This window comes from Macaca nemestrina, chromosome 12 (genome assembly GCF_043159975.1).
Source record: "Macaca nemestrina isolate mMacNem1 chromosome 12, mMacNem.hap1, whole genome shotgun sequence".
Classification (NCBI taxonomy): Eukaryota; Metazoa; Chordata; class Mammalia; order Primates; family Cercopithecidae; genus Macaca; species Macaca nemestrina.
The window spans coordinates 68857901-68869006 of NC_092136.1; positions in this window are offsets into that span (position 1 = coordinate 68857901).

The following is an 11106-nucleotide window of genomic DNA, read 5'->3' on the forward strand; positions in this document are numbered from 1 at the left end:
AAAGTGGCTTCTGGAAATGGATCATGAAACAGGAACGTTGAGCATCTGTCAGTGAATGGAGTAGAAAATAGCCATTCAACCCAAATGTCCATCAGTGACAGATTGGATTAAGAAAATGTGGCACATATACACCATGGAATACTATGCAGCCATCAAAAAGGATGAGTTTGTGTCCTTTGTAGGGACATGGATGCAGCTGGAAACCATCATTCTTAGCAAACTATCACAAGAACAGAAAACCAAACACCACATGTTCTCACTCATAGGTGGGAACTGAACAATGAGATCACTTGGACTCAGGAAGGGGAACATCACACACAGGGGCCTATCATGGGGAGGGGGGAGGGGGGAGGGATTGCATTGGGAGTTATACCTGATGTAAATGACGAGTTGATGGGTGCAGCACACCAACATGGCACAAGTATACATATGTAACAAACCTGCACGTTATGCACATGTACCCTACAACTTAAAGTATAATAATAATAAATAAATTAAAAAAAAATAAAACAAAATAAAATAAAAAAAATTAAAAAAAGGACAAATGCATTAAAAAAACAAAACAAAACAAAACAAAACAAAAAAAAGAAAATAGCCATTCTATTAATACGTTTCCTTCTTTCTGGCTTACATATTTCCTAGGGTGGAGGAAACACAGAGACTGCACTGTAGTTGGAAAGATTCGGTGTAGAGAACATGAATTCCTTCCTCTGGCACAAGTGATTAGTAAAAACATACCCCAATGTCTGCTTCTGCCTGGGCTGATGAGGGGACATTATATCCAGAGGAGAGGGCTGCTAGAAGAATATGGCCTTTGGTCAGATGAATTTAGATTCAAATCCTAGCTCTTCTGTTCACCAGTTGTGTGACCCGGAGTAAGTTTATTAACCTCTCAGGAACAAAATTCTTTGATCTGTTGTATGGGAATGTAACCAAACACAATAGACTGTTAGAGAATTCATAGTTCACTATATGCTGAATCCTCAGAAAAGTGCCTCACACAAAGGGGGCGTTCAGCAAATGCTTTAGCATCCTAAGCCCTAGCCTCACCCCTACTCATCTAAAATCTCTGTACAATTGCTGGTTGCCTCTCACAGGCCCCATTTATATCCTGCAGGGACATAGCCAGACGGAAGTAGGAGATGGGACTGGATCCTGCACTGCTGGCTTTCAATCAGAACTTGCTGATCTCTGGGTCTGGGTCCTTTGTCCTGCTGGGGATGCCAGGACTGGAGGCTCTGCATGCCTGGCTCTGTGCCTGTGTGCCTGCTCTACATGGCAGCTTTGCTAGGGAATGGGGCTTCTACTGGGGCTGGTGGTTGCTGACAAGGCACTCTGGGCACCCATGTACCAGCTGCTGTGGCTTCTGGCAGCTGATGATTTGGTTCTGGCCACATCCACAGTGCCCAAAGCTCTGACGGTACTTTGGGGCTTGTCCAGTGAGATCTCATCTGGAGCTTGTTTGGCTCAACTCTTTGTTGCCCATGTGGCAATCATTGCCACATTGCTGAGTCCTCAGTGCTGCTGGCCGTGACCGTAGACTGCCAGCCTTTGCTCTATGGGGCGTTGCTGGCCCAGCATGTGGTAGGTCTAGTAGCTCTGGCTACCATGACCCATGATGTCTGTGTCATGGTACACCCTGTGATCCTGCTAGAGAAACTGCCTTACTGTGGGCAGTGGGCCCTGCCCCACACCTACTGTGAACACATGGGTGTGTCTCGCCTGGCATGTGGAGATATGTGCCCCATCATCTGGTATGGACTGGTCACCACACTGCTCTCCCCAGCCCTGGTCATAGGGCTCATAGGTGCTTCCTATGCCCTCATTCTCCATGCGGTCTGCTGTCTGCCATCTGCCATCCCACGGTGCCTGCCACAAGGCTCTGAGTAACCGCGGGGCCCATGCTAGTGTCATTGGTCTCTTCTACACATCTGCCCTCTTCTCTTTCCTTGCTCACTGTTTTGGGTCTCACACAGTGCCCAGCCATATTCACATCCAACGGCTAACCTCTACGCAATGGTGTCCCGGGCTCTCAATCCTGAGGTCTATGGAGTGCAGACTCAGCAGATCGCTCAGAGGCTCAGGCACTTGCTTCAACTTTTCTGGGCAGGAGCAGTGAAGAAGGTTGGCCCTGAGAGGGCCTCCCTACAGGAATAAATGTGATCCCTATTTTCTTCAGCGTGCATACCCAGATGACCAAGTGATGCTACAGGACCCATCCGGGTAGAGCTCTGACTAAAATGTCTCCATTGTCTGTTGTCAGGTGGCCCTATGCTCACTCCAGTCCTATTTTATCACCCATTATGTAGGCGAAATACACTGAACTGACCTGTTTCTGTCCAGCTCTACAGTACCCAGTCTATTCCTGGTATTTCTAAGTCTGTATTGATCTCCATAGAGGGATTACACACATATAGAAATAGTTGGTCCCAGACTGTGACAGACTAGGTGGTCTAGGACACATCCTGTGGACTAGGATCTTATCTTTTCTCCATCAGTTTATCCAGCCAAAACCAGATTAATGAAACATGTCTCTGAGTTGGGCCCCTTGTACAATGTCTGACACTAAGCAGGAACTCTGTTTGCTAAGGGGATGAAGACAGGAGGATCTGGGGAAATGGCATTATGTGAATAAAAGAGAACACAGCTCTGGAAATGGACATGGTTTCTGACCTGGGTGATTAATAACTAGAGCTTAGAAGACTTGTTGCTTTGGATGGGAAGAGCATGCACAATACTGTAGCTTCCTCACTAAGCTCTTTCCCTACCTTACTCAGATACTAAGGCTACTCTTGTGTTTTCAACTTGTGCTAATGGCTGTTTGCAGATGGCAAAATATGGGGACAACTCCAGCAGCAGCTGTCATGCTTCATGCTCTATCTTCATGCTCTTTCATTTTTCCTTTCCTACATTCCCTCTTCCATAAGATGCCTTAGTTCTACTGTCACTCATCTGGATATTAATCCCAGACAGGTTTCCTGCTTCATGCAGCTTAGGTTTCCCAACCTATTCCTCTCTTATCTTCCTTACCTCTGTGCTCCTCTGGATCCTATGGCTACAGCAAGGCCAGGCTAGAGAAGCTAACGAAGAATGGATCTCTGGCCTTGAGCATGGAGTGAGAGGGTGAGAATCTGTAAAGCAAGATAAGGATATGACCTCTCAGCAAGGATTGTCCAACAAAGCTCTGGGCATGTCTTCATGGAGTCATACATCCACACAGCTTCTCAAATCTTTTCCCAGAAGGGAAGTCGCAGTTTCATATACTTTTCTCTACTAGGTATATACCAGGGCAAGGATTCCAAAGGATGAGATGAGTAAGCAGAGGAACTTTATACTAAGCAGCCATATAATCTAAAGTTAAGGGTCTGTGAAAAGTAAAGAAACAATAAAGGATAGAGGTAGTAGAGCTACAGAGTCAAAATTCCTCAATGGAAAAATGGGGCAACACACCCTTCATAAGAAATCTGACAGTTTCCTAGGCACTTGGGTGAATGTGAGAGTCCCCACTGTCTGAGAAATACTCAAGAGAGATAGCAGAAGAAAAGAGAATAATTTTGGTTGGCTGGCACTAAGAGCACTGAGTTTTGTGACTCCTTGTCCAGGCCTCAGCAACTATGCTCTTCCTTCTCTATAGGGATAACGGCAGTTCAGAGGCCAGAAGACTTGAGGCTCCACAGCATCCTGTGGCAGGTTAGGAAATATTGGGAGGGAGCTTTCTTGAGGGACAGACAGTAGAGACAGCTGGCATTAAGACCAGAGGAACTGGGGGAAGCATTTGAATAGTGGAATGGATGTAAAAGTTTACAGTACCTGGCATAGTGCAGAAGGCAAACTCGTAGGGGTGAAGGAAGATGTATAACAGAGCAGTTCAGTACAGTATTGCTGAAGCGATCTCCCCAGATATACACTTTGGCCCTCATCTAAGTGTACCCAGTTAAAAATGCTTCTGTTCTTGAGATTGAACAGGTAGGATTGCATTTCCTTCTTGAGTCTTCCCTTTCTCAAAGTTGAGGGAAACATCATAATCCTTCCTGCAAAGGGACCATCCCAAGGCCCCCGCAGGATGTCTCAGGTTTGCCTTAATCTGTTTAGACAAGAGGGCCCAGCAGGGTGAAGGAAGATCTAAGCCTAGGGATGGATGCGGAAGATGCTGTTTGTCATAATAAACTCACTACCACCATGTTTAGAGGCACCAGTCTGTCTCAACCTTCTTCTTCACCTTTCCATACCCTCTTCACACCTCCTTCATCTTCTCGGCCCTTTCAAATGTCAAAATATATACCCCCTCCTACTGAAACTATTTACTTAGACTAGAAATAAAAGCCTAGGGGAGCCCCGAGTACTTAATGCACTCCTGTAGTTGATGCAAGATGCAGCTTGTTATAGCTCTTCTGACCACTCCACAGCTGCTGCCCCTGGTGCTCCCAGGAGAGTCTCAGGTACAGGCAGAGGGTGGAGGGATCACAGCAGTAGGTGGAGATTGTTTTGTGCTTTGGGCTGGCTTCCTTCACCACTCTGATTCTGTTCAAGAACCTCCAGGTTCTGGGAGAAAGTGAGGGTAGACAGAAATAGGGAGGAAGAAAAGAAAGATGGGACACCCTGCATGTTCTGATTTTCCATTTGCTTGTATGTATGGGCATAAGGAGAGTGAGGAAAGATAAAGGTGAAAGCAATAGAGGAAGGAACTCTCGGCTGTATGCCCTGCTCAGTTATGAGGCCCTGTTTTCTGCAAAAATCTGCCACCTTCTTCCTGTGCTCAGCATGCAGGAACTCAGGGTGGCTATAAAAGGCTATGCAATCTTTATTTTATTATCCTTCAAAAGCTAAACTATTGGGCTGGAGCTGCAGGCTGAAGTCATAACCATATTAAGCTATAGTGCCAAAGCCATAAAAACTATGAGTGAGACATCTCAGAGAAGGACAGGGGCCACAGACATTTTAATTCAAAAAGATTTTGTTAGGAAACCTCAGTGGGTGTTGCATGCACATTAAAAAAAATTGGGAAGGAGTCTTGGTTGAATCTAGTGCTGGTTTATCCAGCTCCAAAATGGGACTAAGGGATGGATTTAGAGAAATACAACTAATATAAAGACTCTTACTAGAGGCAGGCCAGGCACTGTTCTAAGTACTTTACAAATATTCTATCACCTATCTATCTATCTATCTATCTATCTATCTATCTATCTATCTATCTATCTATCATCTCTTTAGCTCTATCTATAATTCTTAAAACAATAAAATAAATTCCACACTTTGCCCCATTATACATATTAAGACAATGGGGGCACAGAGAAATTAAATAATTTGCCCAGTGTCCCAGAGTCAGGATTAGAACTCAGGAAATATGGCTATGGGATCAGTGGGTTTGGGTTCTGAGTATGGAAGTGATATGATAGGCATATGCCGGAGGAGAAGAGACCAAATTATGCATCTCTCTAGAAACTTTCCCTCTCTCTCTATCTAGCTGAGGCAAGGGAGCTGCCTCCCAGCCTTACCCTTTTGTCCTGTGCTGCATACCCACCCCAACATAACTTGGATCTCTGCCACTTCCTTAGGTGTCAGAGCATAGGATCTAAAACATAGATGGGACCTGGGGGCAACTTGAAGCATTGTCACTTATTAGTCATGTAACTTAGCAAGATATTCAGACTCTCAGAACCTCATGGTTTTCAACTATAAAATGTGGATTACAATTCACCCTCTGTTATGTCTTGTGAATGCTAAACATCCCTTCAGAATGATGCATTATGGTATTGTTACTGTTCCTTTGATGATTTGCAAGTCTGTCCCTGCTGTCTTCAATACAAGGTAAAGTTGTAGGAATCTGTCAGATCTCTAGAATGGGGATTCTGTAGACAACTGAGGCTTCCTAAGCCTATCCCCTAACACATCTCTGCAGACCAGCTTTGCTCTCTCCCACAGGGCTTTGAAGAAAAATCAGCTTCTGGCAATGTGAACTGCAGCCAGATCCAGCCAGTGCATGAGGTAGGGTGAGGTAGGCCCCACCAACAGGTTCTGGAAGGGACCTGCAGCTTCAATTCTGGGAAATCAAGGGAAGCATAACTCAATCCCCTAACAGAGGAATGCACTAACAGACAGTCAAGAAGAAACCCCTGTGCAGAGGTAATGCTTCTCTGGCATTCCAAAGTAGGCTCAGCCTCTTCTCCTGCTTCATGTTTGCAAACAGCCCAGGTTGACCCAACATGCTTCATTATGTTTACTGTGCCTATGGCCATGCTTTGCAGCTGGTGAGAAGTGTGTCAAGCTCTGTGGATGAAGGAGACACATGCCATTGTGTGGTTCACCTACCCAACAACCCCATCCCCCTGGAGCAGCTGGAATAGCTACAAAGTAGAGTTCAGGAGCTCATTTGCAAGTATGAGCAGAAGCTGTCTAGAGAGAGCACTTGATCGCTGGGCTGGGGCTGGGGCTGGGAGTTATCCAAGCATAGTCTCCAATAGACACAGCATTGAGATGAGTCCTGGAAGTAGAAAATGTTTGAAGGAAGTGGCACAGCCCTCATCTTTGAGATGAATCTTTAGAATGAAGGGGAAATTCTGTACTATCCTTGGGATCTCCAGTGATAGTAACAGACTATAGAGAGGCTTGTGTAGGGGGTGCCTCCCATAGTAATGGATGAATTAATGGGTATGGACCCACTGGAAGATGAAACTAGGGCAATTTTGGTCTGGGAGGATGCAGCTGAATGGGAGGAGCCACAGGTCTTGACATTTGGGGCAACTTCCTGTTCATCCCCTGCATGCCTAGGTCAGTGAGTATGCACACACCATTGAAGATAAAGACAATGAGGTTCTGGAAATGAGTCACATGCCGGAGTCCTGGAATCCCAGTGCCCTTGCTTCTCCCTATAAGAATCCAGCCTTCAACCTGCTGCGCCTGGAACTGGAGGGAGCACAGAAGTTGGTGACTCAACTTACAGCCATTGGAGGCATTATTGTGGCAGCGGACCTTCTCCACTGACTCCAGAGCCAGGTATACGGATAGATTAAAGAATACCCCTCCCTAGGCCGGGTGCGGTGGCTCACGCCTGTAATTCCAGCACTTTGGGAGGCTGATGTGGGCAGATCACCTGAGGTCAGGAGTTCGAGACCAGCCTGGCCAACATGGTGAAATCCCATCTGTACTAAAAATACAAAAATTAGCCAGTTGTGGTGGTGGGCACCTGTAATCCCAGCTACTTGGGAGGTTGAGGCAAGAGAATAGCTTGAACCCAGGAGATGGAGGTTGCAGTGAGCTGAGATTGCACCACTGCACTGCAGCCTGGGTGACAGAGCAAGACTCTGTGTCAAAAAAAAAAAAAAAAAAAAAAAAAAGAAAGAAAGAAAAAATCCCTCCCTGTCACAGACTCCTGTCTTCTCTAACCTCACATATTGGACAAATTCTGATATTACTTCTTTCTGAGGAAGAAGACTTTGAGCTGAGGAATATGACAGCCAGAGTTCAGTTTTTAAGAACACTCTGCAACCCACTTCTCGGGCATCTCATTTCCATAGGTGACTAACACCAGTCTCACACTCAAGCTTTTGGCTGACTCTGACCAGAGCAGCTTTGGTGCTCTCCAGCAGGAGGTGGATGTCCTTGAGAGTCAACTAAGTGAATGTGAGAGACAAAAGGAGAAAGAACAGGCCTCTAGACACCTGGACCACCCCTCCCCCCGGGTGAGTGAACAGACTGAATTTCTCAAGGTCTTATCTCTTCAGAGACGAGGTTGGGAGTGCATGTTGGCTATGGTAAACTGAGGGGAGGGAAGAACAATTTTTTTGTTGTTGTTGTTTGAGACGGAATCTTGCTCTGTTGCCCAGGCTGGAATGCAGTGGCATAATCTCAGCTCACTGCAACCTCCACCTCCTGGGTTCAAGCGATTCTCCCACCTCAGGCTCCCGAGTAGCTGGGATTACAAGTGCTCACCACCAAGCTCGGCTAATTTTTAAATTTTTAGTAGAGACAGGGTATTGCCATGTTGGCCAGGCTGGTCTTGAACTCCTGACCTCAGGTGATCCGCCTGCCTTGGCCTCCCAAGGTGCTGGGATTACAGGTGTGAGCCACTGCACCCAGTCAAAGTACAAATCTTGATAGAGAATAAATCTTTCATTTCCTTGTTTTGTGTGTCACTGAAAAATGCAGACCAAGACTGATATATTCTCATACATCGGCATACATATACACAGACATATGAACACCCCATAATCAGATATACATAACCACCTATGTTTATGCAAAATCAACCTGCTGATATGCTTGTATATGCACTCAGGTGCATGGATACACACTCAAATCCACACATGGTTATTATACTTTCACACTCAGCTACCTGTGGGTTGTGTGCTTTAGACTTCGCTCATATATTGCCTGCTTTATCCCCTAGCTTCTTGTACCCATGGAGGCCTCCAGGAAGTTAGCAAACCCTTTGTGGTTCAGCTCAATTGGAGAGGCTTCTCATACAAGGCAGGTGCCTAGGGCTGAGACTCAGTACCCAATCCAGCCTCTTCCCTTTACTGGGTGGCTCCTCTACGCACAAATGGCAGGTGAGCCCTGAGTGAGTGACTTCTGTTCTGCAATCAGATTACTTCCAAATGTCCCCTACCTGTACCCAAACAGGTTTCTTTATAGCCCCAAGCCAGCTTCTTCTCTCTATTTTAAGTATGCCCCAAAGCAAACCTGGCCTAGGCCTAACAGGTCACCTCTTAGTGCTTTTCTCATGAGACAAGCATGACCCAGGCTGCCCTGAGCTTCCTTCACAAATCCACTGTCTAAAAATTTTAATCCCATCGTAACTCAAAGATGGTTCTACTTCTACTCTGATTCTATGTAAAGGACAAACTCTTCTATACCTGGGCCTCAAAATTCTAACTTCCTGCTTAGAAGTTCAGAGCATGTCTCTGGCCAAGCTTGAGACTTGGAATTAGGCCAATCTGTATTTGAGACTCAATACTGCCATTTAAGCTAAGTGACCTTGGGAAAATGAGTTAACATCTCAGAGCCCTTCTTAGCCATATGTAAAATTGGGATAATTATACATATATGAGAAGATCACATGAGATTACATAGAAAAGTATGTAAAACATAGGTGCTGATATGTATTTATTAGATGAAAGAATGGCTAAAAGAGTCAATAAATAGATGAGTAAGACCCTCAATACATTGTCAGCCTTGCTAGGGAGGTAGGCCCAACACACAGAATGTTAAAAGTCAGTGTGTGTGAAAATGTAATATAGACCTGTTGTGAGAAAGAGACATGAATATAGGTTAAACCAGTCATTGAAGAGCCCCAGTTGAAGCTCAACTCAAAAAGATTAATGTTACTGAAAATTAGTGTTACTGAAAATAATGTTCCCCAATTTCTATGCTTATATAAAATGTATAGGCTATACTTTGTAGCATATAACTCAAATATGCTACACTTTGCAGCATATAAAATATGTTTACATGCCTTGGAACCCTCTCAAAATCTATGGGTAATCAGGACTTACAGAACAATTTTAAGAGATAAGATTACTCATAACTCAGAGATAATTTAAGGAACTTTCCAATGTGACCTCATGAGAACAAATCTCCCTGAATCCAGCTCCAGAAATATGTCCTGTTACAGGACCCTTGCATCTCGAGGACAGGTGGAAGGCGGTAGAGTGTAGATACAGAAGAATCTCCATAAGGAAGAAAAAATAATAGCTACCATTTTTTGATTGCTCATTGGAACAAATGCTCTACTAATTGTTTTCTTTGCTTTATTTTGGACAGTACTAACAGTCAATAAAGTAGCCTGTTATTTTTGTTTACAGTTTTTACTTATAAGCTGTGTGACCTTGAGCAAATGACTCAACATTTCTAAGACCTAGTCTCTTCATCTGTAAGGATAAAACCTACTGTACAGTGCTGTTATTATAATTAAATAAGATTATGCAAATATAGCGTCTAATAGGCACTGTAGCTATTGGTGTTTTATTATTACTGTTACTTTTAAAAACAATTGTTTAGTTTGTCATGGTTGAGTAAGTAAAAGATGAACTAAAGTCAATTGTTTGATAGCAAAGCCCCTGCTCTTGATTAGCAAACCGATCTGCCCATTTTTATAGCCCTTTGTTACCTTAGTTATTGTGGTCACCCAATAATTCCAAATGCAGGGCTTGGCCTAGGTACTTTGACTACTATTGGCTGTACAAATCCTATAATGACCTTGTGCTGCTGAAAAACTATGGAGAGAGGAAGATGGGCTATGGTGATGGCAGTGGAAACGTTGTGTATAAGAACTTTATGTACTTTAACTACTATGGCACAAGCAACATGACCAAGATGGACCTTTCCTCCAACATCCTGGTGCTGCGGCATCCGCTGCCTGGTGCCACCTATAACAATCACTTTTCCTGTGCTGGTGTGCCCTGGAAGGACTTAGATTTTGTTGGTGATAAGAAGGGGCTGTGGGTTCTTTATGCCACTGAGGAGAGCAAGGGCAACCTGGTTGTGAGTCGTCTCAACACTAGCACCCTAGAAGTGGAGGAAACCTGGTGCACTAGCCAGTACAAGCCAGCCCTGTCAGGGGCCTTCATGGTCTGTGGGGTGCTCTATGCCTTACGCTCACTGAGCACCCACAAAAAGGAGATCTTCTATGCTTTTGACACCACCACCGGGCAGGAGCGTCGCCTCAGCATCCTGTTGGACAAGATGCTGGAAAAGCTGCAGGGCATCAACTACTGCCCCTCAGACCACAAGCTCTATGTCTTCAATGATGGTTACCTGATAAATTATGACTTCACCTTCCTGAAGAGAAGGCTACCAAGACCACCCACCAAGAGGCCCTCTGGGGTTCATGCTCCACCAAAACCCGTCAAACCTAACAAGGCTTCCAGACCCTGAGACCCCAGGGCTGGGCAGAGCATTAGTAGAAGTGTGCCCTCTTCCTTACCTCCAGGAGGACTACATCCCAAAGTGGTCATTGGTCCTAATGATTGGAAGACATTGATTATATCTAGTGAGTCCTTTATGTAATTAATATCTCAATCAGCATATTAAGGTTCCCTTTAATAATGGTCTAGGTGGATTTGATAGGGAAAAAGTAAAATATTAGCTAAGAAAATGGTACCCTCTCTT